The sequence below is a fragment of the Ambystoma mexicanum genome, chromosome 11, assembly GCF_040938575.1.
Source record: "Ambystoma mexicanum isolate Mex_15411 chromosome 11, UKY_AmexF1_1, whole genome shotgun sequence".
In the NCBI taxonomy this organism is placed as follows: domain Eukaryota; kingdom Metazoa; phylum Chordata; class Amphibia; order Caudata; family Ambystomatidae; genus Ambystoma; species Ambystoma mexicanum.
Window position 1 is genome coordinate 1,052,392,191 of NC_090934.1, and position 23,831 is coordinate 1,052,416,021.

The window sequence follows — 23,831 nt, forward strand, 5'->3', positions numbered from 1 at the left end:
TGGCCTATGGTATCAGTATGCATTTTCTCTTGGCACGGCATTTGTTAATTATTACTTGGCATCATGGGCAAAGCAAACATGATGAGTGTTATTACAAGGTTAGACTCTGTAGCGGGTCAGAAGAAGGACGCAGACTCTTACAAACCAGCTATGGTGCTAACTGACCCACCACTATCAGAAAAAATAAGGACAGGAGAATGACTCTCTTCTACTGGGATTGGTTTATTGCCAGCATTTGTTCAATAGCTGATTCTCAAATACTCTCTTATGAAATTTTTGATTAAGTGATATATTTCTCTCAATACTTCTTTATCTTTTGGCTTTTCCTTTATATAAAGTTTCTTTGATTCTTGACTAATGTCTCTCTTCTTATGAGCGATTTCATCACTCTTGCCTCTTAGGGCTGTCCTCCTTTCCTTGCTGAGGTTTTCTCTACTTTGATTGTGATGAGTAGGATTACTCATGTAACAATTATCCTTTAGTTCCCTTCGGTTTACTGTTATCATCTTTTTATCCAGACTAAGACGAGTATAAACATTCTCGCATTGATTCTCATCTGTTTCTCTTGCTTTCTCTATTATCATCCCTTTATCTTGACTGCGACGAGTATGAACATTTTGATAGTGATTCTCCTTTTCTTCATTTTCTCTTGCTGTTATCATCTCTGTATCTTGACTGAGATGATTCGGAACACTTTTGTTTTGATTCACCTTCACTTCACTTGCTCTCACCATTATCATCTCTCTATCATGACTGAGACGAGTATGAATGTTCGGATAACGATTCTCTGATTTCCTCCTGGGTCTCACGCTTTCCTGTATCCCGTCGACCTCAGGGATAACGCCACTGGGGGTTCTTTTCGGTTGTGTTGGGTTTCCCGCTTCACTTGACAGACTTCCTGTCTTCTTTTGGTCTCTCACACTTCACAATATTGCTTAGGATGGCTTTCCGGTTTCCCATGCACCGAGGTGTTACACAACTCTAGCGCCATTGCAAGGACAATCGGTGGACCATCGGTTGACCACGGTCACTCCATGGTCACGCCACCACTCGATCCTTCTCTTACTTTCCAGCTTATAGGATGATCCATGTCCAGCACTTCTCTCTGGGCTCACCAGCTGATTTTTATCTCACAGGTACTCTGGAGTTCCCAGTTTCCTTCCCTAGCTAACGCTATGATGGCATTCAGGGCTTTCCCCAGCATAACTCTGTATCGCTCCCTCTTTCTGCATTCAGCAACCTCTCATTATCTTGCCTTCTCCTCCTCCTTCCAGTTAAATGGTGTTTTCCATTTAAAGCGGCATCCACATTTTCCGTGTCACAATAACACATTTTTGTTCCTTCCTCATATGTATCTTGGTAGAATATGTCCGAAGAGAGAATCTTGTCAGAATCTTTAGGGAGTACCTCACAGGAACGGGAGTCCTTGTCCCCACAGGGTGAGTCTCTCCCAGTGAGGTCCCACTTGCCTCAACCCTTATGGATCTTGTTGCAGAGTGGGCTCACCTCCCTAGCGTCACAAAGTGGGGTTCACCCTTGGGGAGAAGGTACAAATTCATGTGATTCTTCACAACTGGCTTACATTTATGGCTCCAGTCTAGTCATGTATTCTTTGTGTCATGGCATTTATTTTCTTTGCATCCATGGTAAAAGCAAACGTACATGCCGGGAGGATATCTCAGCGGCAGCAAAGCAACACAGGTTTGAACCCCGGGTCCGCGCTTAGAAACCTCTGGGTATCTAAGCGCGTTATAATACGCAACTAAGAAAAAAAAAAACAAATACGCAACTAAAAAAGAAACAATTCCTGTAACAGCACCTCGATGCCCGCGGGCTGTGTGAGCACTTTAAAAATGGAAATAATATAAATATGATATAATGTAATAATAATATAATAATACATCTGATTTCTTGGTACATTGGCCTATCCTGGTATATCCAGTCTGGATATACTTTCTTAATGTGGCATGGCATTATTTACTCACTGGGTGTCCATATATGAAAATACTGGCATATACCGGTGCAGCGTGCTTTGGCTTCTATGGGCACTGCCATCATGAAAATGTTTTATATACTGGCATATGTTGTGGACAAAGGCATAATGAAAATGTATTGGAAAATAGTCCTGTGCACTGTTGGTGACTTGCATCTGTTGGGGTTTTTCATGTTCTACCATACACAATTGATTGCAAACCGTGTGGCTTTTCACCCAACTTTTCACAGAAAGTGCTGTAAAATGCACACTTTTACCCCATATTTTTAAAACTTTTCTTGTCTTTGGGGGTGAACCCCAACAAACCCCCATTGTCTGGTTCAGACTCTGTACAGAGCCCCTCTTCCCTTTCCATGCTGGGCATCTTGGAAAAGGATTTTCCTCTGTACAACGGGACGCCGCACGAGTCCTGTTATAGGAAGAAAAGCCCTTTTTTTAGCACCCAGGGTTACCGCTTTGGCAACCCAGGGTGCTAATGGCCTTCATCCCCCATTCCTGGGCTGAAACGGGGATAACGGTGCAGATAACTTACGCTACCGATCCATTATCCCCCCCTTTCCAACCCTATAACAGGGGATGAACGCCACATAGTAAGCAGTCTAATGATTTTCCATTAGGTCTCATTCTCATGAAAGAATATGGGAGAGACATGAATCTATGGCACATTTATCCGCCACTCGTTGTTTCAAGATTGCATAGGTTCTCTTTTACTTTCCACAGCCTCTGAAATAGTTCCACACACTTCTTTTCTGGCAGGTGTGTTTCTAGGTCTAGTAAAGATCCGGGGCTACGCTAATGTAGACCTGGATTTGTAGCAAGCCATTTGTTTGTATCCCTGAGCTTCTATCCGGGGCTTCAACAAAAAGACCTGGGGTTATAGCCTCTTCACTCCCCACACCCCTCTAGCAACGCCTCTATTGTCTAGTGATATTTCCTTCTGGTGCCACATGTTTGTATGTAGCCTTGTAGGTCACTGCTCCTTTTATATCCTTGCGCAGAGATTGATTCTTGTTGCATTATCCCAGGATCCACTCATTGCATACGTCGTCATGTCATCTGCTATTACAGTGATGTTCCTTTTGCTCTGTGTTGTATATTTTTGCATCTCTCTATATTGTTTTTTTAAATGATTGCAATTACTAGTTGCAGGTAAAATGTCCACACTTACCACACTTTCCAGTTCATACAGCTTGTTACATCCTTGTTCAACAGCCCATGCTGGAGGACATCTTAAGTCGGCAAGTGGTCCTGAAAACTTGCATCCGTGCCTACAAATCATCTTGCAAATGTGTTATTTGCTTCTTGGGTTAAAACCGCTTGTTTTTCACCTTGCTTCTCTACAGAAACCCACCCATCCTTGTTGTCTTTACATACATACAACAACAAGCTTGCATTCCTGAATCACATCCAAAACCCATGGCCGGAGCATCCCATGTCCGGAGCATCGCATGCCACATATTGGAACCCCTCCTTCTCACCTCATGTTACCCTCAACAAAATGTATTGTCCACCTTTGCTTCCTAGCTAGACATGTGCTATATTAAATCCCAAATACACTACAAAAACAAATACATTTCCAACATTTCCATCATCTACTCCACACTTTGTGCCTTACATCATATATTTTTACTTTTAGTGTACTTTACATTTTTATTCGGCTTCTCTGTTTCACTACAAGTATATTGCTCATCCTCTTGATTGTGCCTTCCTATAGAAGGAGGTTATGATAAATCCTATCCACATTTCATAGGAAATTCATGCTACCTATCTGCTTATATCTGGACGTCATTATAATATGTTTCATAATAAGGGATCCTAAAAAAATTCTGTATTGGCTTTATTTATTTATTGGACATTTGTATGGTCTATACAAGTGTTTCCAGGTGCCACAAGACAAGTTGGGCGTGGGGTGCAATGGAAGAAAGTAGAACAACAAAAACAGTTATTTTGGCCTTGTGACAATCCTACTGTGCAAGACAAGGTGGTGGCAAGTGCAGTTGGGAGGGGACTAGAGGGAGAAGTGCAGGAGTGGGGTGCCCAAAGGTAGAGGGTGGTCAAATGCCAGGGGAAAGAGAGGGGGGAAGGGAAGATGAGTGTGGTGGACCAGATTAGGGCTAGTCTGAGGAAGGAAGTCTGAGGGTAAGTGCTGGCAAGGGATGCTGGCGGGATTGGTAGGGGGGTGGTCTGGCCCCTGTATGACTCTGAAGGGACCAGGCCCCAGTCACAGAAGGAGAGTTGGCAAGGGAGGAGGAGAGGGAAGGAGGGAGGGAGAGAGGGAAGGAGGGAGGGGGGAGAGGGAACGAAGAGAAGAGGAAAGTCTTGAGAATTTTCTGGAACTTAAGAAGATCTGGCTCAAGTCTGAGGGGGGCAGGGAGGCTGATGCAGAGGGAGGGACCAGCTGAGTAAAGGGATCTACCTTCCACTCTCTGCTTGGAGAAATGTTTCATCGGCAGAGGGTTGAAGCCAGAGGACCGAAGGACTCTAGCAGGGAGGTATTTAGGGAGGGAAAGCTGGATGTAGTGAGGTCCCAGCCCCCAGACAGCCTTGTGGATGATGCAAAGGGTATTGAATTTGACCCTTGCGGTCACCGGGAGCCAGTGGGTGTTAGGGCTGGAGAGATGCGGTGCCTTGGCTTGAGGCCAAGAATAAGTCATGCAGTCCTATTCTGGATTAGTTGAAGGGGGCGAAAGGAGGCTAGAGGCATATTGAGGAAGAGGGTATTGCTGTAGTCAAGCCTAGAGAGAAGTAGGGCTCTGGAGAATTTGAGCTTCTGGGGGAAGGTGAGGAAATGTAGAATGCCCCTGAGGAGCTGAAGCTGAAGGTCGACTTCTTGGCAAAGTCTGTGATGTGTGAAGAGAAAGAGAGAGACAAGTCAAAGATGATCCCATGGTGTTTTGCCTCACAAGTGGGTAAAGGGAGAGGACCCAAGGAGGATGGCTAGAGAGTGGGGGGGAAACAAGTAGCAGGTGTCCCAATGAAACAGATCTCTGTCTTACTGGCATTAAGGCAGAGATAATTGGCAGAGCACCATGCCAGAATAGCAGTCAGGCAGACAGGTATGAGAGAGGAGGGGAGGAAGTAGAGGATGGCAGCTTGAAGGAGAGCTGTAAGTCATCTACATAACACTGGAAATGAGGGGACATGGTGGAGATCAAATGGGCCAAAAGGGCCAGGTAGATGTTGAAGACCCATGGCAATCAATCGGATAGAGCCCTGAGGGATGCCACAGGTAGAGAGTGAGGTGGAGGAGTGAAAGGGACCTATTTGCACTTGGGAGGGTCTGTTTGAAATGATGGAAGTCAGCCACACCAGTGCCCAGTCTGCGGTGCCTAACGTATCATGGAGATAGTTTATGAGGATGGAGTGGTTCACTGTGTCAAAGGCAGAAGAAAGATTGAGGAGGATCAGAACAGAGGGAGTGTCTGAGTCCACGTTAGAGAGCATGTCTTCACGGGTGTTCAGGAAAGCAGTTTCTGTGCCTCTGGATGTCCTGAAACTGGATTGGTGGTCATGGAGGCAGCCAGACATTTCAGTTTGGAGGGTCAGTTGGGGGCATGACCAGCTTCTCCAAGAGGTTGCCCCAAAAAGGGGTAATAGAGATAGGGCAATAGTTAGCTGGGCAGGAAAGGTGAGCAGACTGCTTCTTTAGGAGAGGGTGCACAAGAGAGTGCTTAAGGGGTCGTGGGAAGGAGCCAGTGGCAAAAGAATGGTTGCAGAAGTCAGCCAAGGTTGGGAGAGAGAGGCAATATTGTCCTTGATGTTTCTGGAGATGCAAGGGAGCACCTTTTTAGGGGAGACTTTCATACACCAGACAACTCTAGAGATCTCGTCTGGTGCAAAGGGAGAGAAGGAGAGTATGGGGGAGATGGAGCCAGAGGAGGCAAGAGGAAGGGGGTGGAGGTAGCAGATGACAGAGAGGACAGGATGTCCAGAGTTTTGGAGGAGAAGTTCTGAGAAGCCGAGAGGGAGGAGGAGAGGAGGAGACTACAGTAGGATTGGCAAATTCCTTGCAGATTTTAAAAGTTCAGCGTGTTATTGGAGTCTCCATAGATGCAGGATTGGATATGAGCCCTCTTCTTGGAGCAGATGGTGAGATGATATTGTCTTTGGAGTAGGCGGCAGACCAGTTTGTCAGAGGATGAGCTAAATGCCTGCCACTTCTTCTCCGCAGCTTTTCACTTGCGTTTCAAAGCTGCCAAGTCGGAATCATACAAAGATTTGCATCTGGAGGCAGGCTTCATGCAGATCCTCCTGACAGGGGCAAACATGTCCAGGGTGTTAGAGATGGAGGTTAGCTAGAACAGTGTCAGAAGGAGAATGAAGTGAAGGGGGCAGAGGAGCAATGAAGGAACAGGCAAATGCAACGACTAACACATGCATCATCAGTCAAATGACGGAGAAGGAGACTTGTAGTGTGGGCAGAGACATCATCAGGGGACAGGGGAGGTCAATGTGGGAAGAGAGGAGTGAGTGTTCAGACCAGGAGAGAGGGGTATAAAGAGGGTTAGGGAGTGGGCTGTTTGTTGAGATCAGAGCATCCAAGGTGCGTCTGGCAAAGTGAGTTGAGCCAGAGGGAAGGATAGTGATGGAAAAGGAGTTGCAACGCCAGCGAAATAGTACATTAGCCCCATCAGGAGAGTCAAGATGGATGTTAAAGTCCCCAAGGAAGATACGTTTGGGGGAGGAGGCAAGAAGAGAGGAGGACAGGTCCACCCATTCTGAGAGGAAGAGGGAGGTTGGTCCAGGGGACGTGTTGATGGTGGTGAGAGTAAGAGAGAAGGTAAGCGAGACAGATAGCCTGCAGACTAGGCTTTCAAAGGATGAATAGGTTTGGGTGGGGATGATGGAGGAAGGAACCCACTCAGGGAAGATCAGAGCTACTCTGCCACCAGACCGGGAGGGCCTGGGATTGGACTGGATCTTCTAGCCCTCAGGGAGAAAAGTGTCAAGAAGCAATGACTGAGCTCACCTTGAACCACGTCTCAGTGAGAGCAAAGACGTCAAAATCAAGGTCTTCAAGGAGGCGACAGATGTCAGAGGAGTGTTTGATAGCAGAGCGAGAATTGAGGGTAGCTAAGTGAAGCTGGTTGACCGGCTTAACTGATTTGTGAGTGGGGCACCTGGGTGGGATGCCAACACTGGGGGGGGATTAGGGATGGAGGAGTGCCAGAAGAGGGAGCGAGGACACCTTTCAAGAAGGAGGCAGTTAATGTGAGAGTCCTTGGCATGATAGTGCTATTGTGATAGACATTAATGGTGCACTTGGAAGATGCAAAGGGAGACAAGAGCACTTCCAATCTAGTGCCAACAGTAATGGGTGAGGAAGAAAAAGTGGAGAGGACAGAAACCATATGGGGAGTCCATAAGTCAGAAGAAGGAACAACAAAGAGAATGTCAGTGATAGTCTGTCTTGAGGAAGCATTGATGTAGGTGTCTGCAATGGGCAGACCAGGATTGGCTCTCGGGAGTGCCTTTTTAAATGTCTTCCTTCCAGACGTCATGAGAGAAGGAGGATAGGTGATGGAGAAGCAATTAGAATAGATAGGGGAGACGGAGAGCACCATGGAGGCAGAGACAAAAGAGGGGGGAATCGGAAGATAGCAGGTGAGAGGTTAGAAGCACTATGGAACAGTAGGATCTTACCAGGCGGCCAAGCAGACAAAATCAATGAGCACACTAGAAATGCCCAGATTCAAAGGTCATTGACAAATTGGGAAGCACACCTAAATTCGAATTTGCCAGAAAGCAGCAAAACGCAGTAGAATATGAATGAAAATTGCGCACAAAGCATTCCGTGCACATTGCTGCATGATATGCCCAAATTGGCTTACCACGTGGGTGAGCTTCAGCAGAACACCAGGACCTGTGCTGCAGTTGTGGTCAGGCGAGAACAGGGGCAGCCTGCGAACACAACCAAAGAGAGCGGGAGCTCCAGTCTGTAAAACTGATTAATAAATGTACTCTCCGAATATTGACGCACTCTGCCCATTAAATAAAAGACTGTAATGACACATAAGAAAAAATAAATATTTGTTTTTGTGCACCTTGAAGACACTGCAAATGAAATATAACTTATTGAAGCTCAAGTGCGGATGGACAATGTGTGATCATTTACGGCGTCGAAACATGGAATCTGTATCATGCTTCAAAAAATATTTGTAAAAGATCAAATCATGTCTACTGATATGGATAGGTGCACAATGTTCATTGGTTCATAGAGGAAATAAATATAATTAAGATACTGGTGTGCCTTAAATGCTGATTCAAATGAATTCTAGTGACACGATTGCTAAATCACTCAATACAGAGTTTCTGGGTCAAGAGGGACAGTACAGGAAGATAGTTGCTCTGTGATCAATCAGATATGATATATGGGTGCAACGTTGGTTGGTTCCTTTTGGGCAGGTGTGGTAGTAAATATTTTTCAGATAGGCATGGTCATTATCAAAAGGAGATTACCTCTTCTGTTTTAGGAGACTTCCAAGCCCATGTATTCCAAATATTACTTGACATATTCATGTTAGAAAACTATACAAGAGCTTTTCTTTGGAATGTTCCCCTCCATCAGCATAGTCACCAACAATGTAATGGTACAAAATATTTGTTGTTTATAGAAACTGTGACAGATTTCACTGCCTGGCTCTGCACACCAAGGAGGTGACCCAAAGAACCTGGAGCCACCATGACCTGGCGGATGATAGACACAGTGGTGGTTTGGTTCGCATTGTATGGCGGTCACAGTCGCAACACCCGTTCCAGCAGCACCCTTCAGTGATTGTGACAGCTGTGGGGCTCTCTCTTAGAAGACTCAAACATTTGAATAAATGATCCACTTTATCTAATGGCAATTTTCTTCACACATTGATAATAGCATTTATCTTGATATTGTTTCAATTCAACCAGTGGTATTTCAGAACCCGACACGAGGTTCCTTAACTGGTGCCCAATCACACACCTAGCCACATAGCTTCAAAAATCTACAGCTCAGGTGCGTCACACCCCTCCATGAGCCAGGTCATCGCTGGGCTTGTGATGAAACTGGCACGCAAGGTCAAAAACAGGAAACCGGCATTCTCTTCCTACCCTTGCCTACTGGAACACCATCCTCGTGATAATCCAGACTGTGCCAACATTCGTCCAGTTGAGGAAGGAACTCAAGACCTTACTCAGCAGTCAATGTATAGTTGCCACCTAGGCTCCTTATGTTTTGCATCTCATCCCGGCCCATGGACTGAACATCATGTGCCACATACCGCCACTCCTTACCTCATATGGTACCCTCAATTACATATACAGCACTCTGCTGTTTTCTAGCTAGATCTGTGCTATATAGTACCCAAACACAAAATACAGATCCTTTTATGGAAGGAAGTAATTTGATAGCATTCTAAGGTGGCAAGGCTAACGAAATCTGTCCATTTCACCTGTCTTCTCTTAACAAAGAGATCGCACATCATCTCAAACATTCCCCTTGCTAGGCTGTGTCTGCCCAGTCTTGATTTGAGTTCCTCCGACAGTTTTTGTTCATGCTACCCCTGAATGGTAGATGTTTTGCAATACTTTTTAACGTGGCCTCTTCTGCGCACCCCAAAATGAAACGTTGGTCTTTCCAATGCCATCATTTAAAAAAATTTACAGTATGACATTCACCCACTCCAGAATAATTGACCGGTCCGCCATTGCTCCACCATAATGCTTGCATTCTTCCCTTTGGAATCCTGGCTGTAAACCCTCATGCTTCAAAATAGACTGCCCAGCACTCAGGAAAGCGTTCTAACTCATCAGGCCTATCATAATCCCCGCTCCTAAGTATTTGCTCTGCCCTTCAGCCTTATTCTTCCAAAATAACGTGGTCTGTCCTTAGACACCTCAACATACCTGTTCTGCGCGTAATCTTAGACCCACTTCTTGCAACTCCCTCCAAAGCCAAGGATCTTTTTTGCGCATCTCTCATACTCACTCACAAAATATCTGGTGTGTCCTGCATCCCCTCCCCCATCATTGATTTTTTTTTTCTGATCTGACATCTTTTTCAACATTTGCAAGTGGGCGCTGTTGTCTGTGAAAACAAAACCTTTTAGCAGAGAACCTAATTGGGTGATCCACTTAATAGTAAAATCCATTTAGGTTTTGAGAGTACCAAAAGCACACACAGATAATCGCTAATGAAATCCATTATGGGAAAATGGCTGTCTACATATCTCTTGCTGTAATCGTGACAATCCGAGAGGAGTTTACTTTTTTTTGGGGGTCAACAAGTCCAGTCCTACTATTTGGCATTTGGTTTTGGTTCGTCGATTGTCTATGTAAAGTAAATGTTTTGTTATAATCATTTATGCGTTTGATACTATAGGTATTTCTTTACCTAATGGCATACAATGGAAAACATGACAAGGACTTTGAGCCAGATTTTTGGATGGCATTTGTTGCTACTAAACGAGTGACCACATTTAATGAATTGTTATACATTTCAACGCCACATCAGTAAATCCCTTTCAGCCCCAAAAAATATATAACACAATCATGTTGAAATATTTGGGTTCCCAGACACATGTTTCCCTATTTCATTTAAAACGATATGTTTCTCTGCGCTCGCTAATTAGAGGAAGGGTTTTACAATTACGGTGTAGCAAATAATATTCAGGGGAAGCAGGGCCTATCGTTGTTAAGCATCTTTGCAAATGTTTGTGCTCCAATGTGTGCAGCAATTTTATCAAATCTCCTTTGGCCGATGCAAATTGCTACCAAAAGTGCTTTTAGTACGTTGCTAGCCCCTCTGCTTGCCCCACCTACCCGCCCCCACCCTATGTCAATGGCAGAGTCCCGGTACTGTAGTTCTTTTATCGTACAGTGGTCTAACCAGATATTGCAGATATTGTATGCATCGTGTGGGCAGTGGCAGCCTCTGGACATCTCTGTCTTCATTGGCACGGTTTAGTTGGTGCGAGGCCTCTCTATCCCCTGCACCCTCTCACACATGAGATGAGATCTATACTCTGTCTTGGCAGGTGGCAGCACCTTAAAAAGGAGGAACAAAGCATTCACAAAACATACATAAAGCAAGATGAAGAATAAAAAAGGGATGTTCAGCTGAAATTACTTTCTCTCATCTACATCTACCCTTTTCCAGTATCCCCTCTGAGAAAAGAATACAAACCAATCTCGAGGTCCAGGAAAAAAAGGGTTGGTTTTTTTTCAAAATTCTCAACAGATGGGCAATTGAAACTTGATTATTCACTTTTGCTTGATTGCAACTCACAAAAGTAATTTCGTTTCGTCCACTCTTTGTCGGCTAATCTCGCGTAATTGGCAGTACCATTAGGAAATGTCAGGGATGAATCATTTTCTAGAAGTGAGGCTGTATCTGTATCAGAGAGGCCTTTCAAAGTGCTCCACTAAAGAGTTCTCCAGGTTCCTTTAGTGCAGGGGCAATTGGACCTAGAGAAGAAAATGTTCCAATCCCTACCCAAAAATAGACCCAATTTGAAGACCTCCTCATTTCTTGATTTTGTGTCCGCATTAACTTACCCCCGTTTTAGGGTCATGCAATACTCGTTTAGCTAATTCTCGTTGATGCAATGAGAAGTTATTTCCTAACCCTGTCCAAAGATCTTTTGTGGATTTGCTTTCTGGCCACTTCATTGTAAGATCTCTCCAAAAGACTTTGAACTGGGCAAAGTTTCGTTTTCTTGCATTTCTGTATTCAGCTCGATGATATCACCTGTCCGTTCATTTCTGAAATTAAATTATTCTTTACCACAGGATGCTAGGCAGAACAGAGAATAGCAATGCATTGAGCTGCAGTTTCCACTGCCATGGTGGCAAAGCAAAAATTGGGCAAATTGCAAAATGGTAATGAGAACGGCAGTGGGTCAATTTACCACAGAAATGTTTCTGCTGCAAAGAATTTAGTATCCCGATTTAAGAAAAAAAACGAAGTCACAGGTGTAGCCCCCGTTCAATGGGAGGGAGGGATGACCAGCAACCCATTGTCTCGGGATGATAGCTCAGGGGCAACATGCTTGCCTTGGAAGCAAGATGATGCAGAAAAACGCAGGTTCGATTCCCAGGTCTGCACTTAGAAACCTCTGGGTATTAAGCGTGCTATAAAAAACCTATCATATCATAACCCATCCCGAAAAGAATGGTGCAAGTGTTGATGGGAGCAGAAACAGGGGTAGTGGAATGATGACTTGTGAAATAATTACCCCACTCCATGAAAACAACCAGCAGCTGGTGGCATGTACTTGAATGTCTCCATCTCACCCTCTTTTCCTTCTCACACTCCCCTTTTAGACTTCTGTTTCATCACCTCTTTTATTGAAACCTCAATCATTTCAACGGAATTCTAAAGGAGATCTCTGATTCGCTGTCAAGGCGACTAGAACGTGCAATGCCCCCCCCACCCCTCGAAATTAAAAATCTAGATTATGTTACCTCTTTCAGTTAACAATCAAACTCATTTCTATTTCACTAGAAGTCTAATGTGCAGTGCCCAGAAACCTCTTCAAATATAGATACACTATATAAATGCTATCAATAAACCAAATCTATCATCTCACCCCTCTCCTCTATTTTCTTAAACACCTCTCTCTTTCTCTCCTGCTTTTTCTGGCTCTTATTCACAACCTACATCTCCTTCTCCCTTTTCTCTCTAATAACATTTCACTTCTTTCTCTCTCTCACTTTCTTTCTCTCTTGTCATTATCTCTCTACCTCTCTCTTCCACGTTCACTTTCTCTATAAATGTCCTCTTTCCCCATTGCTTCATTCAATTTTTGATCTATCTCTTTGTTTCTGATCACTCTGCTCTTTCCCAGTTCCTTGCTGCCAGAAGCAATGAGAAACGAGTGGATTGCCAGTCCACACTAATGTTGTTCACCAAAAATAATTGGTCCTTTTCCACGTGGAGGGTATACCTCCAGGTAGTGAAAGAAGGCTGCAGAGATAGATGCCCCAGAATGCACCTGGACACAAATGACTGGAACAGGCAAAGAAAGTATAGGATCAAAAAAGTCTGTTTCTTCTGCCGATGCGATGCTCAGATGTTGGAAATGTGCACATGGCCATTTTGATTTTATAGGTAGCCTGGCTGTTATGGAAGGCAACTCTTTGAAACTGCTGTAAAGGAAGAGCATATTTAATCTAGTCCCATAATCTCCCACAAATTCTATCTATTGTTCATGCACCCCCCCTGTGATTCTTGATGGTTACTTTGAAATACTGATTGTTTTGGGGTGTTAACTAGGATGACCATATAACTCCATCTCACTAGGGCACAACTGTTCCTGGAAGTTCCTTTATCAAATCATCCATAGATGGTGCTGATGTCCAATGTATTCTTGTGAATTGTTTCAAAAGCCACTTGAAGCTGACTTTCAAATGCATTTCACCCCATAACTCATCTTGTGACCTCTTGGATATCACAATGGACTTGCTTCACCATTCTCAACCAATCCCGCAGGATGTCCAACGGTGCCTTTGACTCCCTCCCATAAAAGCAATAACAGCCTGTCTGAGAAAGTGTTTGCCCAATTTTCCAACATAAACTCACCCAGTCACACACGGTGCAACACCCTGTACTTCATTCTCTCAGTTACACCCACTCTTGCCTTCCTTTCACCCACCCCCCTTTAATGTACTGAAAACCTCACCCAGTTATTATGGATTAGACATTGAAATCCCCTCATATTGACAACACAAACCCTCCGCCATCACATGTGATCTTTCAAGACCCTCTGCATGGGCATACGGCACGATGCTTTGATGACTCCTCCCGTCTACCACACCAACATTGTGGGCACCCTCCTCAACAGCCTAAATTCTATCCTCATCTCTTCATTGACACTTAAGCACCCTGTACACTAAAATGCCTACACCAGCACATTATTTTCCACAGTACACAATATCCTAATGCCACAAGAGGAAGCTAGAAAAGTGATGGTATTCAATCAAACATCCAGTAACCAAATTTCCGTAAAATGTTCACGAAGATTATTCATCCACAAGGCAAAATTGGACTTGTACATGCCAATTAAACAAAAGCCCTATTTCATGCAGTCAAAGACTGTAGGAATCCTCTTCTTCTGCTTGCCATCCCACACTTTGTTGAAAATCTACAACATCAACCAATGCTTCATTTAACAAGATTAAAAATATCTGATGAGTCATTGACTTTTCAAAATTCATACCCCCCTCATCTCATCCCGCAAAATTTCCTTATGGTGTGCTTTCAAACTAATCATAATTGCTGCACATCAGCATAAATGTTGCCAATTAAAAGGACACTGACCAACACACTTCATCCATGATTGAATCAACCATACATTCTGCATTCCTGAACCTCATCAATTGCAATCGCTGCTTAGGCCAGTTTCCATCCTCCCTGTTATATGTCAATATCCTTTCCATTCTCAACAATCCAACCTATGACATGGTAAAATCATTCCCTGTATTCCACTACCCTGTCGTTGACAAAGTCTGGGAAAAGGCTGAGGCAGACCAAATCTAAGATTATATCAAGAACCTCGACATCTACTGAGCCTACAGATCTATCTTTTGACCACCCTTCAGTACTGAAACTGTCAACTTTGCCATCTGATGAACCCAGTCTCCTGATCCTGCCCATATGTTACATGGATGATCACAAAGCCTTGCTCTCCATGTTGCCCTCACGTATGGCTACTACTGAAACTAAGCTTGGTCTTCTCATTCCTCTTCACGGTCAGTCAACGATATCCAGATCTCTGCTCTGCCCATGTCCTGTGTTGCCTCCCAGTGTTCCGCCCCATTGTCCATGTTATTCATTCTTTATACGCAACCTCTTGTGCTTCTACTATCTACTCCAGATGTAACACTAATAACAAATTCTGATGAAACCCAGATTTACCGCAATGTACAGTGAGCTAGAAACACCCATTGCCTCAAATACTATGAGGACACCATTCGAACATTGATTTATGTACTTTGCCTTAAATTAAGTCCCGCAAAAAAATAAATTAATCTCCACTTATGAAGGCAGACTATTTATTTAATTGTTTTTTATAACAGGCTTAATGCAGTACCTGAGTTTGGTTTCTAAGCGCGGATCTGGGATTCGAACCTTTGTTGCTCTGCATGGTCTTTCTTCCAAGACCAGCATGTTGCCCCTGTGCTAGTACACGGCTCCTAATATAGCCTCCAAGACCAGCGTGTTGCCCTAGCACGTAATATAGGAGTACCTCTCCAAATTGTACCTGTAAGGTTTCTTCACATCTCTCTCCTTCAGTGCCACATCTCTTGACTTCTGTATAGACCCGAGACTCTATTTGAAGGAGCTCATGAAAATGCCGAACTAACACCATACTCCCTCTCAGCTATTTGCCATTCAATGTGCAAGTGCATGCCCTCTTCATCCTTTACAGGGGAAGTGTCCTCCTCATTTGTCTCCACAACTCAACCCATTTACCCTCAACAATGTTCTCCATGAAGCAATATTTCCGCTCTTTGGTCAATGCAAATGTCACTGCATAACCTCTACTCTCAAGGACCTTCATTGATGCATCTCCAGTCTGGAACTTGTTATGCATTAATCTCTGATCATATTCTACATGCCTTCCATAAATAACTGAACCCCCAATTCTTCACCTTTAGTTCCCGTCCTCAGTCCGATACCCCTTTTACCAAGAAACCACATGCTCTTAGAAATTATCCAGACCCATTGCCCAGTGTACCAATGTGAATCAGCAGGTCTCTGGAAATAAATTGTCTCCCCTGCGATAGGTAAACTATTCCTCTGCCCTCTGGGGTAGTTCTTCATGATACACACAAACCCAATACATTAAAAATAAATGATAAAATGTAATAGCCATGATAGGCCCAGTCACAATTATCAAATGCTCTTGTCCTGCCAGAAAGTTGCAAGTTTAGCATCCTTCTCCCAAGTGTTACCAACATATGTCCCTGAATTGCCATCAGATGCGGCTTTATGTGGTCATTTAACAGTATCATTTACCAGGATGATGGTACGTGTGCTCATAACTATGGGACAGGGAGTAGCTGCTGAGAAAAAGAGGCAACGGGTGGCCACTGGTAAATGATGGCAGGGAGATGTAAGAGCTCAGTGTTCGAACTAAAAGGTGAGAGAATGATAAGGATGTGAGCGGGCAAGGAAAACGAGGCGGTAGACGGAACGATGATGTGAAACAGAGTGAGCAAGGAGGAGTGACATGCTACTCTGAACAGGTGCAGTGCAGGCAATATTAAGAAACAAAGTACTCTGAATTCGTCAGGACGGGTAAGGAGTAAGGTTAGGGAAACTAAATGTCAGGAAACCACCAGCAGAGTGAGCACTTACTAGGAGAGTGCCAAAATGCTCTCTGTGTACCATGGAGGTGTCTGCAGTTGTGTTGGGTGTGCATGGTTAATCTTATCCCTGCTACTTCCTCCGCTCCAGAGGCTAGGCAGCCTCCTTCTGGTCCAGAAGCCTGAAATTTGCCCAATAAAGAGGACCCTCATCATCTGCTCTGAACTTCCCTTGGTGGCTGAGGTTCACGTCCTGCTCCATACCCTCTCACACGCTGTACGTGTGTAAGGCAACAATCCTCATTGAATACCTGATCTTGCTCCCATGTATGGTCAGTATACTGCAGTTGAGCCGGCAGTGAATGAGTATGATTTCTACTAGAAGGTGGGCTATCTGGACGACGGGGCACACAAAATTTTCCAGCAGTGTGGGTGACCATAGTAGAGCACATCTGATTAGCCTCAAAGAACAGGCAAACATAGAATGGCGAGGAAAATAGATAACAGGATTTGAAAGGCTAGACCAGTAGATAAGGTCTTACATGGCAGGATGTCAGTAATATGCATGTATGTAGGGGCTTTATAAAGGACAAAGCTTGATGGGAGGCAACAGAGCGCTGTATGTAGGGAACACACCCAGGGGATTACAGATAGGGTGCAGGGGTAGCAGAGATGGCTGGACTGGGTAGAGCAAACACGGCAGGGTCAGCTCCGGAGGGAAGGAAGTTGGCTTGAGTGAAGAAATCAATGACTGTCAAGATTGGCAATACACGAGTGCTTTCAAGAGCTCAATGCATATGTAACTCCTTGCCATGGAAGGCACGCCACTAGCACGCCAGAGGTATGCCAAAGAAGTTACACTGAACTCACTGCTTGTGTCCAGGTGACCCCCTCAGACAAGGCACAGCTGTGCTCATGAACGTGCAATCAATTTTCCACTGGAACCCATTTAGGATTTCCTGTGGTGTGCACTGAACAGCTTAAATATAACTTAAATCTTACTTTCTGGACTCCAGGTGTCCTTCTGGACTCCAGGTCACTTTCTGGACTCCAGGTGTCTTTCTGGACTCCAGGTCTCTTTCTGGAATCTTGTCACTTTCAGGACTCCAGGACTCTTTCAGGACTCCAGGTCACTTTCTGGACTCCAGGTCTCTTTCTGGACTCCAGGTCACTTTCTGGACTCCAGGTCTCTTTCTGGAATCCATGTCTCCTATACACGTGTATTAAGAGGTGGTGGAATGGCAAATCCTAAACCGTAGCGTATGAACGAAACTAGTTATTCAGTTTTATACCTCCTCAAATTATGTGTCCAGGGCCTGTAGATCCCTGATATCCCTGCTATATGGAACAGGAGCACATTCATCCATTTAAAGCCAAAGGTCTAGTGTCCAGTTGTTTCCATCGATTGTGGCCTTAACTAGGGTCCCTCTTTAATGTGAAATGCCAGTCTATTTCCTGTATTTGTTCAATGTATTACATGCAACATTTTGTATTAAACTGTGTACTCATTTTATTTCAGGCTTGCGACCTGGACGTGTTCTTGTTCAGAGGCGTATGTTCAGGTATGACTGAAGTTCTCGTCTCTTAAGTGTTTTGTGCTTGTAGGACTATCTATTGTCATGCTGATGTTTACAGTATTTATATAATGGAGGCGGGTCACTATTAACATACTTTGCAAAAGAATATCGAAATAAAACGACCCTAAGTTTGCTCATTTTAAAAAAAAAAACCTCTGAGCCCTTTTTTAATCAAACAAAATGCATGTTTATGATTAAATACGTATAAAGTTTGGTCATCGTACAGTGCAGTATTGTTCCATCTAAGTAAATTCATGTTTGGTCATTTATTTTACCGAAATTACCTTGTGGTGATAAAAAGGGTGAGTATATGTTGATGCTTAGGGGGTATATGGGCCTGGGTAAAGGCAGAGGGTGTGGATAGAGGGTGGGCAGGAAGGGCACGGGGGGGACTCCCTATTGAAAGAAAATGCCACTAGGTAATTTCATTGTAATAAACTACCACAAAGTCATTTTTTTTACGAAACCATGTAGAACCCACTATATGCTATACCAGCGCTCAGTTTCTCAAGATTCTTAAATAGTGCATATCAAGGATTCCCTTTGGAATTTTGACTTTGGTGACAGGTTCCTAAAATAACTTGAGCAAAAAACTTAGCAAAGGCCTGCATTCTCAAAGGAACTCAGCTTCTGTTATCCTTTCATCAAAACAAGTTACATAAAAGAAACTATGTCAAAGGTAGATTTAGATTGTGCTCAATAAAAGCTGCACAAAGAAACAGTTTCTAAAAGAAAGAAAGAAACAGTTTCAACTTTTTCCAACTATTTCTTTTTTTTACCATCTTTATTTAATTTTAACTCATATATAACAATAATTACAGTCGTGAGATTCACCAAAGTAACAATATTCCAACAAATTCTTTTAAATACAAAAACATCAACCATATAACAATGGAACCTCATCTAGAATTCCCACCCTATACTCAAAAGATATATTAAAAACACATACAACAAATACACACACACAAACATAACACCACAACACCAAATCCTACCCTAACCCTATCATTTACCAAACCATCCAACTTACACTGTACCCAAATAAATCATTGAAGGATTCCCAACTTTCACAATATTCAGTCTCCCGATGAAGCCGATAAGCACAAGACTTTTCATGTCCCGACAATATGCACATATCTACTAGCCAACCATCAACGTGTGGTTTTTTCCATGATTTCCAAACCTTCATAATATGTTTTATAGCTATCATCAATGCCTTATTAATCCAATCAGAGGCACCACAGATTCTCAGACTTCTACATTCATTTGAGAGGAAAATCACATATTCAAATGTTCGAGGAAAGGAATCACCCAGCACTAGAGCCACACAATCCAGAACATCCTTCCAAAAGGCAAGTACCCTGTCACATTCCCACAACATATGTAAATAAGTTCCACTTAATTGATTACACCCCCAACACAAATCTGAGTCCATCAAGCCCCTCGCTTTCATCTTTACTGGGGTCCACTAAATGTGCCCTAAGATTCACTGATGAATATATCTTAAATTCAAATCCATTTTATCTTTCACTGTCACCCTCCAAGCATTATTCCAATCCTTTGCCGATAAATCACCCCCAGTTCAGCCGCCCACTTCATTTTCAGTGTCTCCCATGAAGCCTGCATACACTCCTGTACAGGTTTCAATTTAGTAAATGTGGAAACTACATTCGGAGCAGCACTAGACAACATACACATTTGTGGTTTGTCACTCAATGGTTCAATGAGCATTTGATGTCTTTCCAACATTAACTGCTTCAAACATGTATACCTTGCAAATTCCCTATTACTCAATCCAAATCGGAGTACAAGATCCTCAAACGCAACCATTCGATCATTTCCCCACACATCCCCTATCCTCAAAATTCCTTTACTAGCCCATCCTTTCCAATACAACATTTTATTCTCAATCATCAAACATTCCAACTATTTCAATACCAGTTTTTGTCAGAACAGATTAAATTTAAGAGACACAGATTCAAAGGTGGCTAGACAGTTGTGTCTCCAAAGAGTTAGTATAAAAGTTAAGGGCTAGGTGCATTCTCCAAGATGCTTTGAACCGGTAAAATAATCAATAAAGGTGTATGAATTATCATATAATAACTCAGGAAATTCCACCAAAAGCTATAAAACTTCTCCCACAATCATAGTGAAATGAATTACCTTTGAATTGGAAGGGAAGCGTGCACCTAAATAAACTATAGAACTTCTCCAAAGCAAGATAGAGTGGTTCCTGCCATATGTAGCAAGATACTGCATGCTCCGATCTCTAGGGCCACAGTCAGTGACAATTACCCCCAAATGACAGAGTTTCGTCTGTGCCCCACCTAAGCTTTAGAATTGCTTCAATATGAGCATGAGCAGTGAACATGCCTAACTCCAGTTGGTATGAAATTGAACTATTCTGTTTATTCATCTTTTTGTATCATTTATAATGATGACATAGTTTCAAAATAAATCTTGCATACTATTAAAAATGGACAACTAGAATATTCATATACATTCATATATTAATGGGTGCTATCATACTCTAGCTATTTCTTGGAAATTGGCTATGAGTTTAAAAGTTGGGAAGATCAAGTAAGTATCATACCAAAAAAAAAAAAAGAAAGTAGTGAATAATATTGAATATGCAGTGATGGGTGTGGGAATTGATAACCTGGTGAAATAGATTGTGGAGGGCCTAAAATTAAATTCGAATACAAGGGTGGAGCAAGGGGCAACCATGGATTCATTAGGAAATTATGGAAATCATTACTGACCAGTGGATCGATGGGAAACACAAACATCTAAAGTCACCTGAATACTTTGAAAGGCTTTTGGTCCTTTACGAGCCATCGTACAGGCTTTTCTGTGCTTTTGGATACAGACCTTTTTGCCCTACAGGGAAACTTGGCTTTCACAGGAGTTAGTGTTAGATGGCTATCAAGTACTTCAAAAAGTGGCAGGTCGGAATGTGACAGGAATACAATTTGGTGGCCTTCTATTGGGGGCAACACATAATCTGCTATTGAAAGAGGACCCTGTAAAAATGTGAATCCTAATATCTTGGAGGCAACAGTGAAATTGATTATGGCTGGGGTGGAGAAGTTGATACTTATTTTAAATGTGTTACAACCCACCAGATGACAAATTGACAAAAATAATCTTTGAGGAGGTGTAGAATATAATCGGTTGGAGGATGATGGAAAATCCTAAATTATTATTCATAGTTTTGGGTGACCTGAATTAGCAAAGATTTGGGAAAAAATGCAAAGGAAGAACATGTGGTCCTTCCTACATTGACAAATGAAGGTAGGGCTAAAATAATCAATTATATTGATGAGGATTTAAATTCCTTAGACCTATGGTCCAGATGTATTCATTTAAATTGCCTGCTGCTGCTCAGCCCCTTATATTTGGTCTAGCGGGTTGTGTCCTTCTCTTGGATTGATTATATCTTATTTCCTGAGACTATGTTTGAAATGGTAGGCAAACTTCAGATTATTCCGATGGTGCTCAGTGATCATGTGGTCAAGAAATGTACATTAAAGACCAATATTATAGAAAAAGATAAAATGGTTGGCCATGCCACTATAAACGCAACAGGAAACAGAATTCAGTCTATGGGCCTCATTCTGTGTTTGGAGGTAGCCATGGCTGCTCCCAAACCCGGATCCGTGTCCGATCTGGTTGAATGGGGACTTACCGGGACATTCCGACCTGTGCGGACCCGGTAAGTCCCCATTCAACCAACCATTCCCCATTCCCATTGAGCCCAATAGGGCTCAATGGGAATGGGGAAGGCGCTAATAACGGGCCCGTAAATTACGGGCCCGTTATTAGCGCCCTGGTGCCTTAGCGGGACCCGCAAAGGACGTGTGGTCAGGCCACACGTCCTTTGCGGTTCCCGCTAAGGGAACTCCGAATTGGGTGGCAAGGGTTTACCAGCACCGGGTTCCTTACCGGTGACCGTTAACCCTTACCGCCCAACTCGGAATGAGGCCCTATATCTCTAGCGATCTTTTGATGGAAAGTACAGTTGACAGAATGGAATTAATAGTTTAAAAAATACTTTAATGAGAGCTAAACAATACATAGAGGAAAAACAAAAGAAATATTATTTGATGAGTGTACATAATAATAACGATTTTCACTTTATGATTGCTGAATAAAAACAAAAACTGAAATTAAATAGGGATGTAAAAAGGACAAAAGGAGAAATTTCGATTTAGATAAACAAAAATCATTCATTGCTAACATTAAAAACAGATATACAAATTTGATCAGGTGATGTAAAGCTTCAGCCTTTACAAAACAGTGATATTTACTCTTTAGTGCACTATGGAATATGGATACTAGAATATTCTGGAATCTGTATAAAAAAGATACATCTACTAATAATGTGAAAAAAGAGATTAACTGTATACATGAAGTAGTATGGATGGTTCATTTCTCCAGAATATATTGTAAAGAGTTGGTCAATCTAAAGAGTCAAGAAAACACCCTTTATTTATGAGATGATGAAATATTGCAACATAAAGGGGAGGATATTAAGATGTTGATTGAAAAATTAAAATCTTCCAGAGCCCCGGACCCAGATGGTATACCCAATTTGATATACAAAAAAGACCATAAGAACTGGGCAGTGGTTCTGGAAAGGGTGTTTTTTAATATTCGAATGTTCAGTAAAATCCCTTTAAACTGGAAGGCCTCTATATTAATACCAATCTTTAAAAAGGTAGTAAGAGAAAATCCTGATAATTCCAGGTTATTAGCTATGACGGATTTATCCTTAAAGCTATTCTCTAAACTCCTCTTACAAGAGCTAAACGTTTGGATTGAGAAAAATATACATTTCTCAAATCACCACTCTGGGTTTCGACAGGGCATGGGCACACTCTCAAATTTATGGATACTGTTTTATTTAATTTGCTCCAATTTGAATAATAAAGAAGAGTCACTTTATGTCTGCTTTATCCATTACTAGATGATATACCCGGAATTACCTGGGCTTTCATTCCCTCATAGTTACAGGTAACTGTGAACAATGTGGTGCAGATTGGTGAAACTGTGTGGAACTGTATAAGGAACAACGCTTCACCAAGCCACAAACCCACACACCCACAAACACATTTTGACTCTGACTGAAATCCAGGGAAACGGGTAGGGTGTCCAAATATCATGTATCCAGTAATATCTGGATGGTCCTAGCAGGTGACTGTGCAAAATGGTGTGCAGATTGGTGAAACAGTGTGGAATTGTATAAGGAACAACGCTTCACCAAGCCAGAAACCAACAAACAAATGTTGACTTTTGCTGAAATCCAGGGAAAGGGGTAGGGTGTCCAGATGTCATGCAGCCAGTAATGTCTGGAGGGTCCTAATGGGTGACTGTGCAAAACTTGGTGCAGATTGCTGAAACGGTGTGTAATTGTATAGGGGACAAACGCAAAGCCACAAACCCACAAATCCACACCCAAATGTTCACTTTTACTGAAATCCGGGGAATGGGGTCGGGTGCCCAGAATTCGCATAGCCAGTAATGTCCAGTGGGTACTAACATGTGACTGCAAAATCTGGTGCAAATTGGTGGAACAGTATGGAATTGTATAGGGAACATATGAAAACCCACAAACCCATACACACATTTTCACTTTTGCTGAAATCTGTGGAAAGGGGTGGGGTGTCCAAATTTTATGTAGGCAGTAATGTCCATAGGGTCCTAATAGGTGACTGTGCAAAATGCGGTGCAGACTGGTGAAATGGTGTGGAATTATATAACGAACATGAGCTTTGCCACAAACCCACAAAACCACACATTTTCACTTTTATATATATAGATAAAGCAACTTTTGTTACAGTGGACCGAAACATCTTATGGGCTAAATAAAGAAGATGGAATCTCAATCTAACCTTATTGCACTTTATAATGGAACTGCATTCGGATACAGAGGTTCAATAAAGATTGGATCAAGAGGGTGTTTTAAGTGGGAAAAT

At 42.8% G+C, this 23,831-nt stretch overlaps 1 long non-coding RNA gene across 3 annotated transcripts in view; it reads left to right on the plus strand.

The window, feature by feature from the left end:
• Positions 1-23,831, plus strand: part of LOC138504083 (uncharacterized) — a 316,504-nt gene that overhangs the window by 165,643 nt on the left and 127,030 nt on the right. For all 3 annotated transcript variants that reach the window (XR_011279773.1, XR_011279772.1, XR_011279774.1), the window contains one exon: positions 17,796-17,838. This is a non-coding gene — a long non-coding RNA (uncharacterized lncRNA). The remainder of the gene's footprint in view (positions 1-17,795; positions 17,839-23,831) is intronic.